Below are 26,453 nucleotides of genomic sequence, written 5' to 3' on the forward strand. Positions count from 1 at the left end.
TTCGGCCCTATGTCCGTATGCACATCTATGACAAAACAAGAATGACTATCGTTAGGATTCTTAACAGAGTCATAAACATTGAATTTAATTACATCACCACCAAACTCCATTGTTAGTGCTCCTTTGGCCACATCAATCTTGGTTTGGGCCGTTTTCATGAACGGACGGCCTAGCAAGAGTGGCAATGATGGAGCATGGCTTGAATCCTCCATTTCTAAGACATAAAAATCTGCAGGAAAGATGAGATGATTGACCTGCACTAAAACATCCTCAAGGACTCCCTTGGGATAAACATTAGAACGATCGGCCAATTGAATTACAACGCCATCTTGTTTTAACTCACCAAGGTTCATAGATGCATAAATGGAATATGGCATGACATTAATAAAAGCACCTAAATCTAACATGCATTGTTCAAATTTAGTGTTTCCAATTATGCATGGGATAGTAAAGCTCCCGGGATCCTTACATTTTGGAGGTAACTTTCGTTGCAAAACCGCGGATACATTTTCACTTACTTTCACAACTTCTTTGTTTGCAATTCTTTTCCTAGTTGTGCATAACTCTCTTAAAAACTTTGCATACCTGGGCGCTTGCTTAATGGCATCAAGTAAAGGAATGTTTACTTGGACCCTCCTAAACGTCTCAAGAATGTCTTTCTCCTGCTCCTCCTTCTTTGTTTGCATGAACCTACTAGGAAAAGGCACATTCCAAGGAAAAACATTAGTAGGAACCGAATTTGACACATTCTTACCCTTTTTGGCCGAATTGGACATTTTTGGATCAATAAAAACTTGCGGCAAAGGTGGAAACACCTTTGCCGTGGGGTAGCTTGCTTCCTCCTCTTCAATTCTCAACTTTTCATCCTCGTTAGGACCTGATTTGGATGGTTTAGGACCTGCCCCAACTTCTTTTCCACTTCTCAAGGTGATTGCATTGGCCGTTTCGAACCCTCCCTTTGGGTTTGGAATGGTTGAGCTCAGGAGCTTGCCTTGGTCTCGGAATTGGCCTACAAACTCCGCAATCTGCCCAATTTGTTTCTCCAATTGATCCACCCTTTTTTCTTGATTTTGCATTGCCTTGGTTTGATTCTCTTGCCCCTGAGTGATAAGAGCATATTTATGCTACTTAGTTATGTTGTTTCCTTGCATTTAGTTACTTAATTACTATTTATTTTAGTCTTTTAAGCTATTTTCGTATGTTTTTAGGTCCTAATGGCAAAAGGAGCAAGAAAGTGCATTTTGAGACTATTTGGAGCAGTCTTGGGCATGGATTGGATAGCTTAACTATGGAGCAATGTGGATGGACGAAATTGAAGTCAAGAGATGCTAGAAAAGGCTAAAAATCTGGAGAAAGAAGTCCAAATGCAAAGAAGATAAGGAAAGAGCAAGAAATAAGAAACCTTATCCAAATTTCCTTATCTTATCCAAACCTTATCCAACCTTATCTTATCCTATCCTATCCTAATCTTTTCCTACCTTAATTCCAACTTCAAAGAGGACTCCTTTTCACATTAAATCACCTAAATATCAAGTTCTAGAAGCCCTATTTTCGTGCATTAAGTTTATGCCACATGTAACCCTTCTAGAAGTTCTAGAATCTGCCACAAGGACCATTCCTTGTCCTCCTTGGAGTCTAATTGAAAGTGTCCTTGTTCTTTGGTGATTTGAAGTCCTAATTCCTCTCCTTTTCAGCCCAATTTCGTGCCTCCCCTTCACCCTATAAATACATGATGCCACAACACTCAAAAACCACCACCCTCTACCACAAATTCACACCACACCATCCACCACACCTCAAGAGCCTAAATTCACACAAATCCCCATTGTTGGCAGCAAGGAAGGAAGGAGGAGCCACCTGGAGTGTTTCTAGGTGTATTCTATCTTTGTTTTTAATGTTTAAGTTTAATTATCTTTGTTTTGCGAACATGTGGAACTAATTTCTTTTTAGTTAGAGGTGAATTCGAAGCCATGATTATATGTTTTATATGAATTGATTACGTCCAGTTATTGTTTCTTAAGGCATGAATGTGATTTGCTTATCTAAGTTATTAAAACTTGTTTATGTATGTGGGTTGGGGGTCGACACTTAATTTGCATGCATGAATTTGATGCTAGAGTATAAGGGGTTTCACGTAAGAGTTATTCACTTATATTCACAAGTAGTGGAGGTTGCTAGTCACAATCGTGTTAAGTAAATCCTTGGTATGAGTCTCATGCGTTTCATAGTGATGAATGCCTTGTCAATGCTTATGATTTTCACAAAACTTAATGGCTTTTGATATGTATCTTTATCATGCGTTTCATATAGGGAACTTGAGAAAGATAATTTGGTTTAGATGCGTATTCCATCTAATTCAATGAAATAAGGAAAATCTGATGGTTAGTTGTGCGATGCAACTAACTTGGGGTGTTGTCATTCATAGTCTAAAGGAAAAATAACTGGAAATTGGTTTATATGCATATATCATGTGTGGAGAAGGACCCTCTAACTAGCCTTTCACCCATTTAATTTACCCAAATTCGTTTTTACAAAGTGTTTTCTACAAAGTTTTTGTTTTAAGTTTAAAAGTCGTCAAAAATAATCCCCCTTTTCATTTAGTCTTGTTATTTGAGTCAAAATCTGTTTTCTTTGAGTCTTTTGAGTCTAGTTAAGGTTTATTTTCGTCCAAAACACTTGTTAGGTCTAAAATTGAGTCTTTTTGAGTGTTTGTCGCTGTTTTGAGTGTTTTAAGTTAGTTTAGAGTCTATAGAGTCTAGTTTAGTGTTTTTGAGTCTTAATTGTGTTGATTAGCATCCCTTCTAATCCCCGGCCTAAAACGATCCCTACTTTCATATACTACAATCATAGGGTTTAAATTTGAGTGTTAGAATATTTCACATCACTGAGACAAATTAGTTAGTAACTTAAGAAGTGTATCATTGTCTAGGGTGTTACCTGAACTTGTTTGGGCAGATTGTTGTGGAGCATGTGTGGGTAAGAATGGCTTAGTGAAGAAACCTGGGGGTTGTTGTCTAAAGCCTCCTTGTTGTGGTGGTTGTTGGGGCTCCCTTCATTTGAAGTTCGGGTGGTCTCTCCAACCGGGATTGTAGGTGTTGGAATATGGATCGTTCCTCGGGTTGTTTTGGCCTTGAAACCCAATTGCATTTGCGCTTTCCCATCCACCATTTTCAATGAGTTGTGGGCACTTCTCAGAAGCATGTCCTTGGATAGAACACACCCCGCACACAATTGGTCCTTGCATCCTCATTCCTTCGGCCATCTGAGACACAATGGAAGCAAGATTAGCTAATTGTGAATGAATGTCGGGCGTGGAACTTACCTCATGTATTGTTGAGTGTTCAACGCTCGGTTAGCAAACAAGACCTTGGCATTCACGGGTGTCTTGTCCACCAATGCTCCACCCGTCGAGGCATCGAGCATTTGACGTTCGATTGGTAGGAGCCCCTCGTAGAAGTACTGTAGAAGTAACTCCTCCTTCATCTGATGCTGTGGACAAGAAGCAACAAGTGATTTAAAACGTTCATAATACGTAGGAAAGGACTCACCTTCTTCTTGTTGGATTCCACTTATCCTTTTTCGTAAAAGGATGATTCGAGAAGTTGGGAAAAACTTCTCCAGATATGCCCTCTTCATGCTCTCCCATGATGTGATGGTTCCGGGAGCTAAGTCGTACAACCAATCTTTGGCTTTGTCCATTAAAGAGAATGGAAAAGCCTTTATCTTCAGAATACTTCCATCGACGTTGATGGGAGTCATGCTTGAACACACCACCTCAAATTCCTTTAGGTGCTTGTTCGGATCCTCCATGGACAACCCATGGTACTTCGGAATATGGTGAAGCAAGCTTGACTTCAACTCGAACTCATCGGTCTTCCCTTGGGCAAGTGGAGGATATTGGATACACAAGGGTGCGGCATTATCCAATCCCGAGGCCGAAAGCTCCTTGAGTGTCCGGGTGTCCACGGCCATGACTTGTGGTTCTTCAAAGATCCTTGCCGTGGGCTCCTTCTCCTCCTCTAGGACTTGTTCCTCGAGGTCAGGTTCCGGGCTTTGTGGATTTGGTTTGTGTTGCTTCCTCTTCCGTCTCAAAGTCCTCTCAAAATTGCTGTCAAAGTCCAAGATATTCTCACGAATCGATTGAGAACTCCGAGTCATACACTAGTACCTAAAATAAGAAAAACAACACAAGGTCAGAATCTTTAACAAAATAACTAAATAAACAGAAAGTAAACAATCCAAGGGATTAGCAAAGTTGCTAATCCCCGGCAACGGCGCCAAAAATTTGATGCAAATTAAATTTGCAAGGGACATTGTTTTATGACCTAGAATAGGTAGGCGCCTTTGATATTGCTGAAATATGGAGTCCTTAAAGATTAGGAAAGATTAAACCAAAATAGGAAACCTTGGCTTAACTTTCCTACTTCAAGTAGGAAACCTTCTTTGACTAGGATTCCTCATTTGATTAGGAATCGTCTTGTGATTAGGAATCCTCTTGTGATTAGGAATCCTAACTCAATTTGGTCTTCAATTTCGTCCATTTCTTTTGCTCCAAGTGATAGGAGCATATTCATGCGACTTAAATGGCTTGTTCTCGTGCATTTACGTTATGTTTCTTTAGTTATTTTAGTACTTTAAGCTATTTTCGTGTGTTTGTAGGTCCAAAGGGCTAAAGGAGCAAAAAGATGCATTTTGGAGACTTTTGGAGCACTTTTGGGCTAAGGATGGATAGCTTATGCTTGGAGCCAAAGTGTTGGACGAAATTGAAGACCTAATTGAAGACCAAAGTGTTGGAACCTTGTTCCCTTTAGTTTTAGGACATTTAAACCTTTCCTAATCCCATTCATCAACACATGCATCCACATGCATTCACCCTTTAAACCATTAAATCCACATGCTTTCCTATTCAATTAAATCAGCCACATGCATTCATCATCATAACCTAGCTGTCATTCCACTTCATTGCACATGCATCTTCAAATAAATCAAACATTCCACATGCATATTCAACCTAGCTGTCATTGCACATGCATTCACTCTTTAATCCACATGCATCTTCCATAAATCAAATCAGCCACATTCACCACCACATTCACTCACCACAAACATTCCACATGCATTCATCAACATATCTAGTTGTCACTCACATGCATTTCCTTCATCATTTCCAACCCACATGTCCCTTTAATCATTCAAACATACACCCATTCACCACCAGAAATCATCCTTGCTATGAGTTCCCATCAGATTTCCATCATATTCACATGCATTCCATCCTTTAAAACATTGCACATGCACTCCCTTTAATTAATTAAGCCACATGCACTCCCATCCATTTCATCATTGCAGCCAACACATGCTTTCACATGCATTTTCAGATTGTCCCCTTGCACATGCAGCCACTTATTCAAAGCACATGCATTTCCACCCTTTAGCCACATGCATCTCCCATCACCATTCCAGATTTCCACCACCCTCCTAGCTGTCATGTTCCCCCCATTTCACCTATAAATAACCCTTCATTGCAGCCACAAAGGGGGGGATCCATTCACCACAGAAATAAGGCCTTTGTGCCAGAAATTCATCCATTCCATAAACACTTCCATTCCATTGTACATACCACCAACACTTCCCCCTTTGTGCCGTGAGTTTCCCTTACAATCCAAACACCATCCTTCCATTTTCACCACTCCCCAAACCATTCACACCATCAAACTATCCTTAGACCTTGTGCTACAACGAAGAGGAAGAGAAGAGTGCCTAAACGTTCATACAATTCAAGTTTGAGTTGTTGGAATGTTTAGGTGTTTCTTTGATTTCAATGTTAATTTCAATACTCTTTGTTTTGTACGTATGAGGAATGGAAGAGAAGAGTGCCTAAACGTTCATACAATTCAAGTTTGAGTTGTTGGAATGTTTAGGTGTTTCTTTGATTTCAAAGTTATGAGGAAATTCGAAATATATGTTTATGCTTGCATTTTGATTTGATTACTTCTAATTGCGTTTCATAAGTTGTGATTCAATTTGTTTAACCGTTTGATTGATAACTTATTTATGTATGTTTATTGAGAGTGCACGCTTAATTTTCATGCATGAATATGACGCTAGAATATAAGTGAGTTTCACCTAATAGTTACGAACTTATATTCACAAGTAGTGGAGGTTGCTTATAAACAATCGCGTTAAACGAATTCTTGGCATAAGTTTCATGCGTATTCCATAGTAACGAATGCCTCGTCAACACTTATAATTTTCATAGAGCGTAATGATTCTTGCTTGTATCTCTATTATGCAATCATGTAGGGGACTTGTGGGGAATGTTTTGAATTGTTGTATGCGCTAACCCATCCAATTCAATAACGTTAGGAAGATTTGAAGGTTAATTAGTGCATCACGGTTAACTTGGGGTGTTGAGAATTCATGGTTTATTGAAATGCAATTGGAAATCATTTTATTATGCAAGTGTAACATGTGTGGAGAAGAACCTTCTAGCTAGCATTCATCCATTCATTTTCATCGCATTCATATTTACATTCTGTCTAGTTTATTAAACTTGTTTCGTTATTTCAATTTTCGTCAAATTAAAATCCCCCTTTACTTTATTGTCTAATTTAGTTAGAAATCAATTTAGTTTGTGTTTTTAAAGCATTTTGAGTCATTTTGTTACACAAATTCGTCCAAATTTGTGTTTGTGCTCAAATCTGCCCAGAAAGTGGTTTTTAGGCAGATTTGAGTGTGTTTGTGTTGTTTTGAGTCTTTTGGTTTGTTTTAGTGTTTTAAAGTTTAGTTTTGCATTCTTTGAGTCTAGTATAGTGTTTTATATTGTTATTTTACGTTTGAATCAAGCCATAATCTTAAATTCGTCCAACATTGGGTTTAAGGTCAGAAACTGCCTAGTTAGTGTTTTTAGGCAGTTTTGAGTCTTTTGAACTTGTTTTGAGTCCTTTGAGTCTTTGTGAACGTTTTTAACTTTGTTTTTATGTTTTTGAGTCAAATCCAAGTGATTAACAATCCCTCCTAATCCCCGGTCCAGAACGATCCCTACTTATACTACAATTGTCAAAAAGAGGGTTTAATTTGTGTGCGTATAAATTCTCGCATCACCAAGCATAAGCTATCCATTCCCAGTCCAATTTTGCTCCAAAATGCACCATTTTGCTTCCTTAGCCATATGAACCTAAAAACACACAAAAGAAGCATAAATGACTAAAATAACTAAGGAAACATGATGCGGGATTTATACGCACACAAATTAAACCCTCTTTTTATCAATTGTAGTATAGGTGCAAGTAAGGATCGTTCTGGATCGGGAATTAGGAGGGATTGTTAATCACTTGGATTTGACTCAAAAACATAAAAACAAAGTTAAAAACGTTCACAAAGACTCAAAGGACTCAAAACAAGTTCAAAAGACTCAAAACTGCCTAAAAACACTAACTAGGCAGTTTCTGACCTTAAACCCAATGTTGGACGAATTTAAGATTATGGCTTGATTCAAACGTAAAATAACAATATAAAACACTATACTAGACTCAAAGAATGCAAAACTAAACTTTAAAACACTAAAACAAACCAAAAGACTCAAAACAACACAAACACACTCAAATCTGCCTAAAAACCACTTTCTGGGCAGATTTGAGCACAAATACAAATTTGGACGAATTTGTGTAACAAAATGACTCAAAATGCTTTAAAAACACAAACTAAATTGATTTCTAACTAAATTAGACAATAAAGTAAAGGGGGATTTTAATTTGACGAAAATTGAAATAACGAAACAAGTTTAATAAACTAGACAGAATGTAAATATGAATGCGATGAAAATGAATGGATGAATGCTAGCTAGAAGGTTCTTCTCCACACATGTTACACTTGCATAATAAAATGATTTCCAATTGCATTTCAATAAACCATGAATTCTCATCACCCCGGGTCAATTAGGTCCGCTTAAATTAACCGTCAAGTTTTCCTTAAGTTAATGAATTGGATGGGTTAGCGCAACGCAATTCACAACATTCTCCAAAAGTCCTTTACGTGAACAACACAATAAAGATACAATCAAAGATCATTAAGCATTATGAAAACTATAAGTGTTGACGAGGCATTCATTACTATGATGAGCATGAAACTCGTGCCAAGAATTCATTTAACGCGATTGTTTATAAGCAACCTCCACTACTTGTGAATATAAGTTCATAACGATTAGGTGAAACTCACTTATATTCTAGCGTCATATTCATGCATGAAAATTAAGCGTGCACTCTCAATAAACATACATAAATAAGTTATCAATCAAACGGTTAAACAAATTGAATCACAACTTATGAAACGCAATTAGAAGTAATCAAATCAAAATGCAAGCATAAACATATATTTTGAATTTCCTCATAACTTTGAAATCAAAGAAACACCTAAACATTCCAACAACTCAAACTTGAATTGTATGAACGTTTAGACACTCTTCTCTTCCATTCCTCATACGTACAAAACAAAGAGTATTGAAATTAACATTGAAATCAAAGAAACACCTAAACATTCCAACAACTCAAACTTGAATTGTATGAACGTTTAGGCACTCTTCTCTTCCTCTTCGTTGTAGCACAAGGTCTAAGGATAGTTTGATGGTGTGAATGGTTTGGGGAGTGGTGAAAATGGAAGGATGGTGTTTGGATTGTAAGGGAAACTCACGGCACAAAGGGGGAAGTGTTGGTGGTATGTACAATGGAATGGTTTATGGAATGGATGAATTTCTGGCACAAAGGCCTTATTTCTGTGGTGAATGGATCCCCCCCTTTGTGGCTGCAATGAAGGGTTATTTATAGGTGAAATGGGGGGAACATGACAGCTAGGAGGGTGGTGGAAATCTGGAATGGTGATGGGAGATGCATGTGGCTGATTTATGCATGTGATTAAAGGGTGGAAATGCATGTGCTTTGAATAAGTGGCTGCATGTGCAAGGGGACAATCTGGAAATGAGATGGGAGATGCATGTGGCTGATTTATGCATGTGATTAAATAATTAGAGAGTGAGGGGATGCACGGCATGGTGTGGAGAAAAGGGGTGAATGGCTGAATGATTAAGAAATGGTAGTATTTTGCACGGCTAGGTGTTGTGTATTTGTGATGCATGTGTTGAAATGGTGGTGCATGTGCTGAAATGAATGTGTTTGCATGTGACTTAAAGCTAGGGTGAATGATGATAAATGCATGTGGATGGAAATAATGAAGGGTGAATGTGCATGTGCTGCAATGGGTTGGGAAAACATGTGAGGGAATGATTAAGGTGAATGAATAATGAAATGGGAAAGCATGTGCAAAAGGGGAATGTACGTGGCTGCAAGGTTTTGTGTTAGGTGATGGGTGCATGTTAAGTGATAAGTGATAAGTGATATGATATGTGGTTATGATAAGTGATAAGTGGTGATGATAAGTAATGATATGTGGGAGTGTGGCTGAAATGAAGGAGTGGAATGTTGGAATGTTATGCACGGCTAAGGAAATTGGAAAGGTTTAAATGTCCTAAAACTAAAGGGAACAAGGTTCCAACACTTTGGTCTTCAATTAGGTCTTCAATTTCGTCCAACACTTTGGCGCCAAGCATAAGCTATCCATCCTTAGCCCAAAAGTGCTCCAAAAGTCTCCAAAATGCATCTTTTTGCTCCTTTAGCCCTTTGGACCTACAAACACACGAAAATAGCTTAAAGGACTAAAATAACTAAAGAAACATAACGTAAATGCACGAGAACAAGCCATTTAAGTCGCATGAATATGCTCCTATCAAATACCCCCACACTTATCTTTTGCTAGTCCTCGAGCAAAACAAAACAACAAAAGAACACGAAACTAGACAAAACGAACAAAACACAACCTACACCTTCCAACAATCGTCTCACGGATTTCCAATGCTCATGACAAGGTAAAAATCATTATTCCCACATATTTTAGCCATCTTTACACTTAAGTACATTCTTAATCATAGTCACCACATACTAGTTCACATTTAAGCATTTAAAACCATTTCGAATGTACTAACATGCCTTAGAGAATTTCCTCAATTCCTTACTAGAATGCACTCTATTTTCACATAGATTTTCTGACTACACACCCTACACTAGTTATATGTGAGAGATTGATGTAAACATGAAAGACTAGTATCTCACATATGTTATAACAAAGAAAGCATTTTCTGGATTTACGATAATGACATGAATATGATCTCATGAATGGAATGCTACTACTTAGAATGAGAACCAGTGATTCCATAAGCTCATATCAATTCCAAACTCCACATATTGAACACATAATGATCAAGATAGAAGCATAAGGGTTGAAACGGGGCTAAAGGTGTTTGGCTAACAAAGAAAGGACAGGGAAAACAAACGTTCTTTAAGCAATAGTGAGCAAAGTATTGAATTAGGCACTTAGAATTGCTTTTAGAACGCAGAAGTCAACTTTGAACACCCAAGGGGAAGTCACACAAAACTTAGGGCCATATTCAAACTTTTTGGGCCCTTTCTTCAACAATCACACTTGTGAGTCCATTCTCACTTATTTTCATTCTTTTTCTTTCTTTTCTTCTTCTTTTTCTCACATTTTTTTTTTCTTTTTCCCGTGCCTCCTTTAAGACTTAGGCACATACATACACACAAAAAATCCCTTCCCCCACACTTATTTTCTGCAACATATTAATCAAAAGGAATTCATTTAAGTCATGCTCACTATACTTCAAGAACAAGGGTATAGGAAAGTCCTACTCTAGGCTAGGTAAGGGGTGATGTGGTTAGCAAAGAAAATAGGCTAAACGAGGCTCAACGGGGTTAAAACTAATATATACGAAATATGGGAAGTAAGGCTATTTGGCTATGGTGGCAACAACACAACTTCATCTTGATATATATTATGCAATTCAATGTCATGCTTTGAATGAAACGGATATAAGTTCTAGCATTTAGTTCTATCATGATACAATTGCATTCTAAGTAGCAACCAAGCAAGGAATAATGAGATCATGCAACAACTTTAGAAAACAAAGAATCACAGAAAATAACTCTCCAAAGAAAGTAATTGCTCGAGTCTCACAGGGATGTAGCGTTATTATGAGTTTCTTCCTTCAAGCATGTTACAAAAACGAATTTTTTCTTTTATGATTGCATGTGAAGTCATACATTATAACCATAACCAAGCATATACCAAGAGTAAATCAAACTTTCATCCATGTTTATAACTCTCTTTAACAGTCATGCAATTACAAACCAAATCCTTATCATTGTGTTGGAAGGTACCCTAAGACACAAACACACAAAAATGACTCAAAACACTTTTTTTAGGCTTTTCAAAACATGTTTTTCAAATTTTTATGTGATTTTCGGAGTTATAAAACAAAACATACTAAAACACTCTAAAACAACTTAAAAACACCTTAAAACAGCAAGGAACAACATTTGAAGTTATGGGTGATAAAATCCCACGAATTTGCATCAAAATAAACTTAGTTACCCCCCCCACACTTAAATTAAACATTGTCCTCAATGTTTTAAGCATAGATTCACACAAAACATAAGTAAACACACAAAAAGCACTTAAACATACTAAACATAGCAGAATGTAACTAACAAAGAGAAGAGTTTAGGGACGCAAATCTGGTTATGGAGTGTACATTCCCTCTTCTCCTTGGTGATTGCATGGGTTGATCTTGATGATTCCACAGGCTTACTCTTGAACTGGTTTCCGCCCATCGTTGATTTTCCTTTGTGCTACTCTTGAACTGGGCAGCAGGATTCCCTTTAGTGTCTCCCCCAAAGGTCTGAGCTTCCTCCTGCTATCTGTTTCTTTGTTCAATCTTTGCAGGAATGGTCCCTTCTCTGGAAGTGTATCAACCATTGAAGATGACTACTCGAGAGCAACGCTAGGTAAGCAATCAGGAATAGATTCCAGGCAGTTGGCTCTAGATCGGAAGACTGACTCCAAGTGCCGGCTGATTGCTTCTTTCACTTTGCCATGCGAGTAAGAACAAGGACAAAGAAAAGGACAGGGAAAGAGCATGATATGAGATACTTTTGCTTTAGACCTTGATGATATGAGATACCTTTGCTTTTGAAGAAACGGCGAATGAAGCAGCACATGTATTTGTTGTGGTTGTCTCCACATGCTTCGATCGACCGTTTCCTTCTGCTTCATTTGTACTCCAGGTTTCTGGTATCTTTTTTTGGGGGAGAAAAAAAATTGAGTATTTCAAGAGGCTTTGCTGGGAGTGCGCCCTCAGAGGTGAGGGAGAGTTGGGCATTTTTCTTCAGGTTTGCCTTGCCATAAAAGACGAAGGTCGACATATATAGAGATAATATCAAGTGATGGTATTGTTCTTTTACCCTTGTCGACAAACGTTTTGATCCCGCAAATCCGGCTTTTTGAAATAGTGGCGCCTCTTCGATTTCTGAACGACGCCCCTTCGATTTCTGAACAGGCGCCCCTTCGATTTCTGAACGACACGTAGTAGTGCGGATGCGGCTCCTTTTGACAAAGCTGCACGCGTTTTCTGAAAAGCAGAGAAAGCGTCGCCGAACTTTGCGCTTGTCGGCTAAAGATGTGTAGTTGCGATGATGGTCTCCACGTGTTGTCTGAAAAGAAGAAATCTTTTGACAAAGTTGAACGCGTCTTCTGAAAAGCCGAGAAAGCGTCGCCTAACTTACGCCGGAAATTCCGGCTTTTTGAATTGGTGGACGCGTCGCCTTGGCTTCTTATAGAGCTATCGATCACCACAACAAACACACTCTGACGAATTCCCATTCTTGAAAATCGACTCCGGCCCTTTGAGAATTAACTCCATCCACCCCATCTCTTTGAACACTTTTGAAAAATGGCAAACCCATCGAACCTTAGCTTAGAATTGAGTCTCAGCAGTGATACGGGCGCGCCGCGTCAAGGTAACGTATGGCGCCCTTCTTTCTTATCTTCTAACGGTCCTCTCATAGGTGAAGACTCCGTGATGCAGGACGCCACAACAGCTACAATAGTAGCTAGGAACCTCCTCACTCCAAAAGATAGTAGGCTGCTGTCAAGTAAGTTTTTTTTCTCCAAATTCCATTAGATTTTATACTAACTTGCTATTTTTTATGAATCAGGCACCTACACTAGAATTTAAACCAATGCCGGTTCACTTCAAGTATCACCTTCCATTCAAGGACCAATTCCATGCCGTTTGATTTTATTTATGTTAATAATTCAAAAAAAAAAAAAAAAAAAAAAAAAAAAAAAAAAAAGATACTAAACATGGAGAAAGATGGAGCCTTCACAGAGGATGTTTACGTGAAGCCCCACTACGAGGTATCGAAGCAGAAGGAATAGAAGCGGAAGGCATAGGAGCGGAAGGCATAGAAGCAGGAGGCATAGAAGCAGAAGGCATCGGAGCGGGAGGCATCGGAGTTAGAGCATTCCAGGCCTCAATACTTGGCCAAGCGCTGGATGACCCAGGAAAAAGGTGCCTCTGGAGATAAGTAGCAAGTTTTTGACGGTCACTTTGAATCCGACCTTCATATTCTTGCAGCTCATCAAGCTTCCTCTTCATGCCCGCCGAATAGTTATTTGCAAGCACATGCAAACTTTTATTTTCGTACTTAAGCTGTTTGATTTCCTGCTTAAGACTTTCCACCTCTGCCATCAACGATTCCACTTGGCGGGACCGAGCAAGCAGGCGTTGGCCCATGTTGGACACAGAGCTCGCACACTGAACACTAAGTGCGAGGGACTCTTGAACGGCCAACTCATCGGACCGTCCTGACAGCAGCCTACTATCTTTTGGAGTGAGGAGGTTCTTAGCTACTATTGTAGCTGTTGTGGCGTCCTGCATCACGAAGTCTTCACCTGTAAGAAGACCGTTAGAAGATAAGAAAGAAGGGCGCCATACGTTACCTTGACGCGGCGCGGCCGTATCACTTCTGAGGCTCAATTCTAAGCTAAGGTTCGATGAGTTTGCCATTTTTTTTCAAAAGTGTTCAAAGAGAAGGGGTGGATGGAGTTAAAATTTTTCAAAGGGCCGGAGACGATGTTCAAGAATGGGAAATCTTCAGAGTGTGTATGTTGGCGGTGATCGATAGCTCTATAAAAAGCCAAGGCGACGCGTCCACCGATTCAAAGAGCCGGATTTTCCGGCGTAAGTTAGGCGACGCTCCCTCGGCTTTTCAGAAAACACGTTCAACTTTGTCAAAAGATTTCTGACAAAGCTGAAAACACGTGGAGGCCATCATCGCAACTACACATCTTTAGCCGACAAGCGCAAAGTTCGGCGACGCTTTCTCTGCTTTTCAAAAGACGCGTGCAGCTTTGTCAAAAGGAGCCGCATCTGCACTACCACGTATCGTTCAGAAAGCGAAAGGGCGCCTGCTCAGAAATCGAAGAGGCGTATTCAAAGATCGAAGAGGCGCCACTATTTCTAAAAGCCGGATTTGCGGGATCAAAACGTTTGTCGACAAGGGTAAAAGAACAATACCATCACTTGATATTATCTCTATATATGTCGACCTTCGTCTTTTATGGCAAGGCAAACCTGAAGAAAAATGCCCAACTCTCCCTCACCTCTGAGGGCGCACTCCCAGCAAAGCCTTTCGAAATACTAAATTCTTTCTTCTTCCCCAAAGATGATACCAGATGCCTGGAGTACAGATGACCCAGGAGGAAACGGCGGATTGAAATATGCTGATTCATTCACAGCTTCTTCAAAAGCAAAGGTATCTCATATCATCAAGGTCAAAAGCAAAAGTATCTCATATCATGCCCTTTCCCTGTCTTTTTCTTTGTCCTTGTTCTTACTCGCATGGCAAAGTAAAAGAAACAATCAGCCGGCACTTGGAGTCAGTCTTCCGTTCTGGAGCCAACTGCCTGGAATCTATTCCTGATTGCTTACCTAGCGTTGCTCTCGAGTAGTCATCTTCAACGGTTGATACACTTCCAGAGAAGGGACCACTCCTGCAAAGATTGAACAAAGAAACAGATAAAAGGAGGAAGCTCAGACCTTCGGGGGAAACCAAAAGAACCATCCTGCTGACCAGTTCAAGAAGTAGCACAAAGGAAAATCAACGATGGGCAGAAACCAGTTCAAGAGTAAGCCTGTGGAATCATCAAGATCAAGCCTCAGTGCAATCACCAAGGAGAAGAGGGAATTTACACTCCATAACCAGATTTGCGTCCCTAAACTCTTCTCTTTGTTAGTTACATTCTGCCATGTTTAGTATGTTGAATTGCTTTTTGTGTGTTTACTTATGTTTTGTGTGAATCTATGGTTAAAACATTGAGGACAATGTTTGATTTAAGTGTGGGGGGGTAACTAAGTATATTTAATGCAAATTCGTGGGATTTTATCACCCATAACTTCAAATGTTGTTCCTTGCTGTTTTAAGGTGTTTTTAAATTGTTTTAGAGTGTTTTAGTGTGTTTTGTTTTTATAACTCCGAAAATCACATAAAAAAAAAATTGTTTTAAAAACCCTAAAAAAAAAAGTGTTTTGAGTCGTTTTTGTGTGTTTGTGTCTTAGGGTACCTTCCAACACATTGATAAGGATTTGGTTTGTAATTGCATGACGGTTAAAAAGAGTTTTAAACATAGAGAAAAGTTTGATTTACTCTTGGTATATGCTTGGTTATGGTTATAATGTATGACTTCACATTGATAGGAGTATATTCATGCGACTTAAATGGCTTGTTCTCGTGCATTTACGTTATGTTTCTCTAGTTATTTTAGTCCTTTATGCTTCTTTTGTGTGTTTTCAGGTTCTAAGGGCTTAGGGAGCAAGAAAGTGCATTTTGAGGCTATTTGGAGCATTTTTGGGCATGGATTGGATAGCTTATCCATGGAGCTAAGAGGATGGACGAATTTGAAGGCCTTGTATGCTCTTTGGGACATAAAACAAAGGGCCTAGCCCAATCAAACAAACCTTTGAGCCATGCAAAACCTCTAGCCCAATCAAACAATGCATCACAAACCCAAAACCATCAAGAAACCATCCTTTGCCGTGCCTTCCACATCAATTCCAGCTTGTCTTCATCATTGCAGCCACTTTGCCCTTTTATTTATGCATTAAACCTATTTCCTTTCCCTAAATTGCAGCCACAATCCACACCTTTCCAACCTAGCTGCACCCTACATACATTAATTAGTCATTCTTTTCATATTGCACTCACATGCATTCACTTGCATTTCAAGAACCAGAACAACATTGTGCCGTGCCTTCCCTTGCCACTTTCTAGCCATTTCATTTCATCATTACACCACCATTCACACCCTTTTAATCCACATGCAGCCACATATTCATTCACTTAATCATTAAGCCACACATTCACACACACACACCCCCAAAACACATCCATGCCGTGCCTTCCCTTCAAACTCCCTTTGCATTTCCCTTTTCATTTCAGCTGCACCTTTGTCCTAACACTAGAGCACTAATCATTCACTTTTCATTATATAATTCATGCTCCAACATGCATATGTTCCCCTCCTAGCTGTCTATCCCATGGATTAATCATCCAAGCCATATTCTATCCTTGAACACATGCAATCACATGCATTTCCAACACAAAAACACCTTCAATGCCGTGCCTTTCCCTTAGATTTTCAGCAACTTCTCTTCATCATTCAACCACCACATGCATATATTCCCTCCCCTAGCTGCCATTCACAACATTCACATGCAAACACATGTTTTTCCCAACAACCAAATCAGCCAACACATGCACCAAAACATCCATGCCGTGCATCCCTTCCACTTTCCAGCATTCCCCTTGTGCAATTCCAGCTTTCCACCCACTTTCCTAGCTGTTTTTCACATGCATTGCAGCCACATTCTCACCCATTCTCTCCCTATATAAACCACACACACTTCATTCATTTGTCATTCATTCACTCCCCACTCCATCTCTCCATTTCTCACACCACAACTAACACAAACACTTCCCTTTAGAATCCAAAACCGTGAGTCCCCCTACCACTCCTCATCCATTTCCATAATTCCCCAATCCATTCAACACACCAACAACATCCCTTAGACCTTGTGCTACGACGAAGAGGAAGATAAGAGGGCCTAAACGTTCATACAATTCAAGTTTGAGTTGTTGGAATGTTTAGGTGTTTCTTTGATTTCAAAGTTTAAATTCAATTCTCTTTGTTTTGTACGAATGAGGAATGGAAGAGAAGAGTGCCTAAACGTTCATACAATTCAAGTTTGAGTTGTTGGAATGTTTAGGTGTTTCTTTGATTCTCTTTGTTTTGTACCATGAGGAACTAAACCCCCCTTGGCTAGGGGGGGATTTGAAATAAATGTTTATGCTTGCATTTTGATTTGATTACTTCTAATTGCGTTTCATAAGTTGTGGATTCAATTTGTTTAACCGTTTGATTGATAACTTATTTATGTATGTTTATTGAGAGTGCACGCTTAATTTTCATGCATGAATATGACGCTAGAATATAAGTGAGTTTCACCTAATCGTTAGGAACTTATATTCACAAGTAGTGGAGGTTGCTTATAAACAATCACGTTAAATGAATTCTTGGCACGAGTTTCATGCTCATCATAGTAATGAATGCCTCGTCAACACTTATAGTTTTCATAATGCTTAATGATCTTTGATTGTATCTTTATTGTGTTGTTCACGTAAAGGACTTTTGGAGAATGTAGTGAATTGCGTTGCGCTAACCCATCCAATTCATTAACTTAAGGAAAACTTGACGGTTAATTTAAGCGGACCTAATTGACCCGGGGTGATGAGTTTCATAATTTATTGAAATGCAATTGGAAATCTTTTTATTATGCAAGTGTAGCATGTGTGGAGATGAACCCCTTGGCTAGCATTCATTCATTCCATTTCATCAATTTCATATTTACATTCTGTCTAGTTTATTAACTTGTTTCGTTATTTCAATTTTCGTCAAACATCAATCCCCCTTTTGCTTTAATGTTCAATTTAGTTAGAAATCAATTTAGTTTGTGTTTTTAAAGCATTTTGAGTCTTTGGTTTGTCTTAGTGTTTTAACGTTTAGTTTCGCATTCTTTGAGTCTAGTTTAGTGTTTTATATTGTTTTTACGTTTTTAAGTCAGTTTCCAAGAGATTAACAATCCCTCCTAATCCCCGGTCCAGAACGATCCCTACTTATACTTATACTACAATTGTCAAAAAGAGGGTTTAATTTGTGTGCGTATAAACCACGCATCAAATTTTGGCGCCGTTGCCGGGGATTAGCAAATTTGCTAATCTCTTGGATTGTTCGTTTCTATTATGTATTTTAGTTTTAGTTTTTGAATTGCGTTTTGTTTGTTGAATTCAAGTACTAGAGAAGAACAACATGGCACTTGATAATGCTTCTCTTTTGTCACAGCTCATGGAAAGGTCCCAAATGCAAAGCATTGATATATTTGATCTTCAATCAAGGAATAACGTGTTTTCCAATACTTACAATTCGGATTGGAGTGATCATTCAAACTCTATGTGGTGGGAACCTCAACATGTTCAACAAGAAGGATATTGGCAGCCACCACAACCTCATATTCAATATGCCCAACCAAATTTAAGTTCATCAATAGATTATAATCAAAAGCTTAATGAATTAATTTGTTTGGTGCAGGGCTCACAAAATCAAGACAATGAGGCTCAACAAGAAGGATATTGGCAGCCGTATGAGAAGTGACAAGGAGGATATTGGCAGCCATATTGGCAGCCATATTCAATGCCTATGCAGCCACCACAACCTGCCCAAAGTAATGTAGGTAATTCAAATGATAATGATACGATTTTTCAATTACTTACTACTCTGGAAAAGCAAATTGGGCAGATAGCGGAGTTCGAAGGACAATTTTGCGACCAAGGCGAACTCCCTAGTTCAACCATTGCAAATCAAAAGGGAGAATTTGAAACCACCAATGCTATCATGTTGAGAAGTGACAAGGAGGTTGGAACGGACCCTCAACCATCAAAATCAAATCACAAGGAAGAGGAATACACCCAACCCACGGAAAGGGTGGAAACACCTTTACCGGAGGCACCTATTACTCCTATGCCATCTAATACAGGTATGGTTGTTCCAAATTTCATTATTTTTAACCCCGTTCCAACAAGTATCCCTATTCCTTGCAGATTCATGACTTCCAAGGAAGAAGAATGTGAAAAAGACATCTTGGAAGCCCTTCCAAAGGTGACAAGTAGGGAATGTCATGAATTCATCAAAGAGGACGTTCTTGAAACCACAAAATCCAAAGAAGTTAAATTTGATGACATTGGACAAGTCATAACCATCACTTGCACTCTGGCCAAGTCCAATATCCCTGAAACTTTCAAAGGAGTGGTGTTTGTCATTGAGTTCTTGTCGGACAAAACAAGTAAGTTTTTTTTTCCAAATTCCATTACATTTTATACTAACTTGCTGTTTTTTTTAATCAGGCACCTACACTAGAATTCAAACCAATGCTGGTTCACTTCAAGTATCACTTTCCATTCAAGGACCAATTCCATGCCGTTTGATTTTATTTATGTTAATAATAAATAAAAAAATAAATTAAAAAAAAAAAAAAAAAAAGATACTAAACATGGAGAAAGATGGAGCCTTCACAGAGGATGTTTACGTGAAGCCCCACTACGAGGCGTCGAAGCAGAAGGAATAGAAGCAGAAGGAATAGAAGCGGAAGGCATAGAAGCGGAAGGCATCGGAGCGGAAGGCATCGGAGCTAGAGCATTCCAGGCCTCAATACTTGGCCAAACGCTGGATGACCCAGGAAAAAGGTGCCTCTGGAGATAAGACGCAAGCCTTTGACGGTCATTGTGAATTCGACCCTCAGATTCTTGCAGCTCATCAAGCTTCCTCTTCATGCCCGCCGAATAGTTATTTGCAAGCACATGCAAACTTCTATTCTCGTACTTAAGCTGTTTGATTTCCTGCTTAAGACTTTCCACCTCTGCCATCAACGATTCCACTTGGCGGGACCGAGCAAGCAGGCGTTGGCCCATGTTGGACACAGAGCTCGCACACTGAACACTAACTGCGAGGGACTCTTGAACGGCCAACTCATCGGACCGTCCTGACAGCAGCCTACTATCTTTTGGTGTGAGGAGGTTCCTAGCTACTATTGTAGCTGTTGTGGCGTCCTGCATCACAGAGTCTTCACCTGAAAGAGGACCGTTAGAAGATAAAAAAGAAGGGCGCCATACATTACCTTGACGGGGCGCAACCGGATCGCTGCTGAGACTCAAATCTAAGCTAAGGTTCGATGAGTTTACCATTTTTTTCAAAAGTGTTCAAAGAGAAGGGGTGGATGGAGTTAAAATTTTTCAAAGGGCCGGAGACGATGTTCAAGAATGGGAAATCTTCAGAGTGTGTATGTTGGCGGTGATCGATAGCTCTATAAAAAGCCAAGGCGACGCGTCCACCGATTCAAAGAGCCGGATTTTCCGGCGTAAGTTAGGCGACGCTCCCTCGGCTTTTCAGAAAACGCGTTCAACTTTGTCAAAAGATTTCTGACAAAGCTGAAAACACGTGGAGGCCATCATCGCAACTACACATCTTTAGCCGACAAGCGCAAAGTTCGGCGACGCTTTCTCTGCTTTTCAGAAGACGCGTGCAGCTTTGTCAAAAGGAGCCGCATCTGCACTACCACGTGTCGTTCAGAAAGCGAAGGGGCGTCGTTCAGAAATCGAAGGGGCGCCTGCTTAGAAATTGAAGAGGCGTATTCAAAGATCGAAGAGGCGCCACTATTTCAAAAAGCCGGATTTGCGGGATCAAAACGTTTGTCGACAAGGGTAAAAAGTACCACCACTTGCTATTATCTCTATATATGTCGACCTTCATTTTTTTATGGCAAGGCAGACCTGAAGAAAATGCCCAACTCTCCCTCACCTCTGAGGGCGCACTCCCAGCAAAGCCTTTCGAAATACTCATTTTTTTTCTTCTTCCCCAAAGACGATACCAGATGCCTGGAGTACAGATGACCCAGGAGGAAACGGCACAACAAATACATGTGCTGATTCATTCACCGCTTATTCAAAAGCAAAGGTATCTCATATCATCAAGGTCAAAAGCAAAAGTATCTCATATCATGCTCTTTCCCTGTCTTTTTCTTTGTCATTGTTCTTACTTGCATGGCAAAGTAAAAGAAGCAATCAGCCGGCACTTAGAGTTAGTCTTTCGATCTGGAGCCAACTGCCTGGAATCTATCCCTGATTGCTTACCTAGCGTTGCTCTCGAGTAGTCATCTTCAACGGTTGATACACTTCCAGAGAAGGGACCACTCCTACAAAGATTGAACAAAGAAACAGATAAAAGGGGTAAGCTCAGACCTTCGGGGGAAACCAAAAGAACCATCCTGCTGCCCAGTTCAAGAAGTAGCACAAAGGAAAATCAACGATGGGCAGAAACCAGTTCAAGAGTAAGCCTGTGGAATCACAAAGATCAAAGCCTCAATGCAATCACCAAGGAGAAGAGGGAATTTACACTCCATAACCAGATTTGCGTCCCTAAACTCTTCTCTTTGTTAATTACATTATGCCATGTTTAGTATGTTTAAGTGCTTTTTGTGTATTTACTTATGCTTTGTGTGAATCTATGCTTAAAACATTGAGGACAATGTTTGATTTAAGTGTGGGGGGGGTAACTAAGTTTGTTGATGCAAATTCGTTGAATTTTATCACCCATAACTTCAAGTGTTGTTCCTTGCTGTTTTAAATGTTTTTAAGTTGTGTTTTAGTATGTTTTGTTTTTATAACTCCGAAAATCACATAAAAATTTGAAAAAAAAAATTGTTTTAAAAAGCCTAAAAAAAAAGTGTTTTGAGTCATTTTTGTGTGTTTGTGTCTTAGGGTACCTTCCAACACAATGATAAGGATTTGGTTTGTAATTGCATGACGGTTAAAAAGAGTTATAAACATAGAGAAAAGTTTGATTTACTCTTGGTATATGCTTGGTTATGGTTATAATGTATGACTTCACATGCAATCATAAAAGAAAAATTCGTTTTTGTAACATACTTGAAGGAAGGAACTCAAACAAACGCTACAACCCTGTGAGACTCGAGCCATTACCTTCTTTGGAGAGTTATAATCTGTGATTCTTTGTTTTCTAAAGTTGTTGCATGATCTCATTATTCCTTGCTTGGTTGCTACTTAGAATGCAATTGTATCATGATAGAACTAAATGCTAGAACTTATATCCGTTTCATTCAAAGCATGACATTGAATTGCATAACATATATCAAGATGAAGTTGTGTAGTTGCCACCATAGCCAAATAGCCTTACTTCCCATATTTCGTATTTGTTGTAAGTTTTAACCCCGTTGAGCCTTGTATAGCCTTTATTCTTTGTTTACCCACATTATCCTCACCTAGCCTAGTGTAGGACAGTCCACACCTTTGTTCTTAAAAGATAGTGAGCATGACTTAAATGAATTCCTTTTGAGTACATTATGAAAGAAAATGAGTGTGGGGGAGAGAATGTTTTGTTCTTAAGTGTTTATGTATGTTTTGAGAGTCAAAAGAAAAGAAGAAAAAAAATTGTGAAAAACATATGAAAAACAGAAAAGAAAAGAAAGAAAGGAAAAAGAGCTTGTTCCCCCTTGTTGTTCAAAAGTTGAGTTTTCATTCAAAAGTGAATTCTACGTTAATTCAAATGCTTTGCTCGCTATTTCTTTAAGAACCTTTGTTTTCCATATCCCTTCTTTGTTAGCCAAACACCTTTAGCCCCGTTTCACCCCTTTGACTTCTATCTTGATCGTTATGTGTTCAATAATGTGGAGTTTGGAATTGATATGAGCTTATGGAATCACTGGTTCTCATTCTAAGTAGTAGCATTCCATTCATGAGATCATATTCATGTCATTATCGTAAATCCAGAAAATGCTTTCTTTGTTATAACATATGTGAGATACTAGTCTTTCATATTTACATCAATCTCTCACATATGACTAGTGTAGGGTGTGTAGTCAGAAAATCTGTGTGAAAAACGAGAGTACATCTAGTAAGGAATTGAGGGAATTCTCTAAGGCATGTTACTACATTCAAAACATGGTTTTAAATGCTTAATTGTGAACTAGTATGTGTTGACTATGAGTAAGAATGTACTTAAGTGTAAAGATGGCTAAAATCTGTGGGAATAATGATTTTTAACTTGTCATGTGCATTGGAAATCCTTGAGGCAACGTTGGAAGGTTTAAGATTGTCTTTGGTTTGTTTTGTTTCGTTTCGTTTTGTTTTGTTTTTTTTTTTTTTTGTTTTGCTCGAGGACTAGCAAAAGCTAAGTGTGGGGGAATTTGATAGGAGCATATTCATGCGACTTAAATGGCTTGTTCTCGTGCATTTACGTTATGTTTCTCTAGTTATTTTAGTCCTTTATGCTTCTTTTGTGTGTTTTCAGGTTCTAAGGGCTTAGGGAGCAAGAAAGTGCATTTTGAGGCTATTTGGAGCATTTTTGGGCATGGATTGGATAGCTTATCCATGGAGCTAAGAGGATGGACGAATTTGAAGGCCTTGTATGCTCTTTGGGACATAAAACAAAGGGCCTAGCCCAATCAAACAAACCTTTGAGCCATGCAAAACCTCTAGCCCAATCAAACAATGCATTACAAACCAAAAACCATCAAGAAACCATCCTTTGCCGTGCCTTCCACATCAATTCCAGCTTGTCTTCATCATTGCAGCCACTTTGCCCTTTTATTTATGCATTAAACCTATTTCCTTTCCCTAAATTGCAGCCACAATCCACACCTTTCCAACCTAGCTGCACCCTACATACATTAATTAGTCATTCTTTTCATATTGCACTCACATGCATTCACTTGCATTTCAAGAACCAGAACAACATTGTGCCGTGCCTTCCCTTGCCACTTTCTAGCCATTTCATTTCATCATTACACCACCATTCACACCCTTTTAATCCACATGCAGCCACATATTCATTCACTTAATCATTAAGCCACACATTCACACACACACACCCCCAAAACACATCCATGCCGTGCCTTCCCTTCAAACTCCCTTTGCATTTCCCTTTGCATTTCAGCTGCACCTTTGTCCTAACACTAGAGCACTAATCATTCACTTTTCATTATATAATTCATGCTCCAACATGCATATGTTCCCCTCCTAGCTGTCTATCCCATGGATTAATCATCCAAGCCATATTCTATCCTTGAACACATGCAATCACATGCATTTCCAACACAAAAACACCTTCAATGTCGTGCCTTTCCCTTAGATTTTCAGCAACTTCTCTTCATCATTCAACCACCACATGCATATATTCCCTCCCCTAGCTGCCATTCACAACATTCACATGCAAACACATGTTTTTCCCAACAACCAAATCAGCCAACACATGCACCAAAACATCCATGCCGTGCATCCCTTCCACTTTCCAGCATTCCCCTTGTGCAATTCCAGCTTTCCACCCACTTTCCTAGCTGTTTTTCACATGCATTGCAGCCACATTCTCACCCATTCTCTCCCTATATAAACCACACACAGTTCATTCATTTGTCATTCATTCACTCCCCACTCCATCTCTCCATTTCTCACACCACAACTAACACAAACACTTCCCCTTAGAATCCAAAACCGTGAGTCCCCCTACCACTCCTCATCCATTTCCATAATTCCCCAATCCATTCAACACACCAACAACATCCCTTAGACCTTGTGCTACGACGAAGAGGAAGATAAGAGGGCCTAAACGTTCATACAATTCAAGTTTGAGTTGTTGGAATGTTTAGGTGTTTCTTTGATTTCAAAGTTTAAATTCAATTCTCTTTGTTTTGTACGAATGAGGAATGGAAGAGAAGAGTGCCTAAACGTTCATACAATTCAAGTTTGAGTTGTTGGAATGTTTAGGTGTTTCTTTGATTCTCTTTGTTTTGTACCATGAGGAACTAAACCCCCCTTGGCTAGGGGGGGATTTGAAATAAATGTTTATGCTTGCATTTTGATTTGATTACTTCTAATTGCGTTTCATAAGTTGTGGATTCAATTTGTTTAACCGTTTGATTGATAACTTATTTATGTATGTTTATTGAGAGTGCACGCTTAATTTTCATGCATGAATATGACGCTAGAATATAAGTGAGTTTCACCTAATCGTTAGGAACTTATATTCACAAGTAGTGGAGGTTGCTTATAAACAATCGCGTTAAATGAATTCTTGGCACGAGTTTCGTGCTCATCATAGTAACGAATGCCTCGTCAACACTTATAGTTTTCATAATGCTTAATGATCTTTGATTTTATCTTTATTGTGCTGTTCACGTAAAGGACTTTTGGAGAATGTAGTGAATTGCGTTGCGCTAACCCATCCAATTCATTAACTTAAGAAAAACTTGACGGTTAATTTAAGCGGACCTAATTGACCCGGGGTGATGAGTGATGCGAGAATTATACGCACACAAATTAAACCCTCTTTTTATCAATTGTAGTGAAGAATGTAAGTAGGGATCGTTCTGGACCGGGGATTAGGAGGGATTGTTAATCACTTGGAAACTGACTCAAATACGTAAAAACAAGTTTAAAACACTATACTAGACTCAAAGAATGCAAAACTAAACTTTAAAACACCAAAACAAACCAAAAGACTCAAAACAGCACCAAAACACTCAAAACTGCCTTAAAAACACAATCTGGGCAGTTTTGAACACTAGACACAACTTTGGACGAAAATTGGTTTTACTTTGACCTAAGACACTTAAAAACACAAACTAAAGTGATTTCTAACTACTATGACTCAACAAAGTAAAGGGGGATTGGTTTTGGACGAATTTAAAAACAAAACAAACTTTTTAAATTAGAACAGATTGTAAAACGAATTTGATGGAATTGAATGGATGGGAAGCTAGCTAGGGGGTTCATCTCCACACATGTTATACTTGCATATAAAACGATTTCCAATTGCTTTTCAATAACCCATGAATTCTCAACGCCCCAAGTTAATTAGGTTCGCTTAAATTAACCTTCAGATTTTCCTAACGTTATTGAATTGGATGATTGCATACGACAACCCAAAACATTCCCCACAAGTCCCCTACATGATTGCATAATAGAGATACAAGCAAGAATCATTAAGTTCTATGAAAACCATAAGCATTGACGAAGCACTTGTTACTATGATTGCATGAAACTTATGCCAAGAATTTACTTAACGCGATTGAGATCATCAACCTTTACTACTTGTGAATATAATTCCATAACGATTAGGTGAAATTTCCTTATATCCTAGCATCCAATTTATGCATGATAATTAAGCGTGCACTCTCAACCAACACACACAAATCAATGTAATTCACATAGATAAGTAAATTGAATTCACAACTTATGAAACGCAATTAGAAGTAATCAATTCATATAGCAAGTATGTTCATGGTTTCGAATCCCCCCCTAACAAAGGGGGGGTTTAGTTCCTCATACGCACAAAACAAAGAGAATTGAAATTAAACATTGAATTCA

Source organism: Pyrus communis, chromosome 17 (assembly GCF_041283825.1).
Source record: "Pyrus communis isolate YQ-2024b chromosome 17, ASM4128382v1, whole genome shotgun sequence".
Lineage (NCBI taxonomy): Eukaryota > Viridiplantae > Streptophyta > Magnoliopsida > Rosales > Rosaceae > Pyrus > Pyrus communis.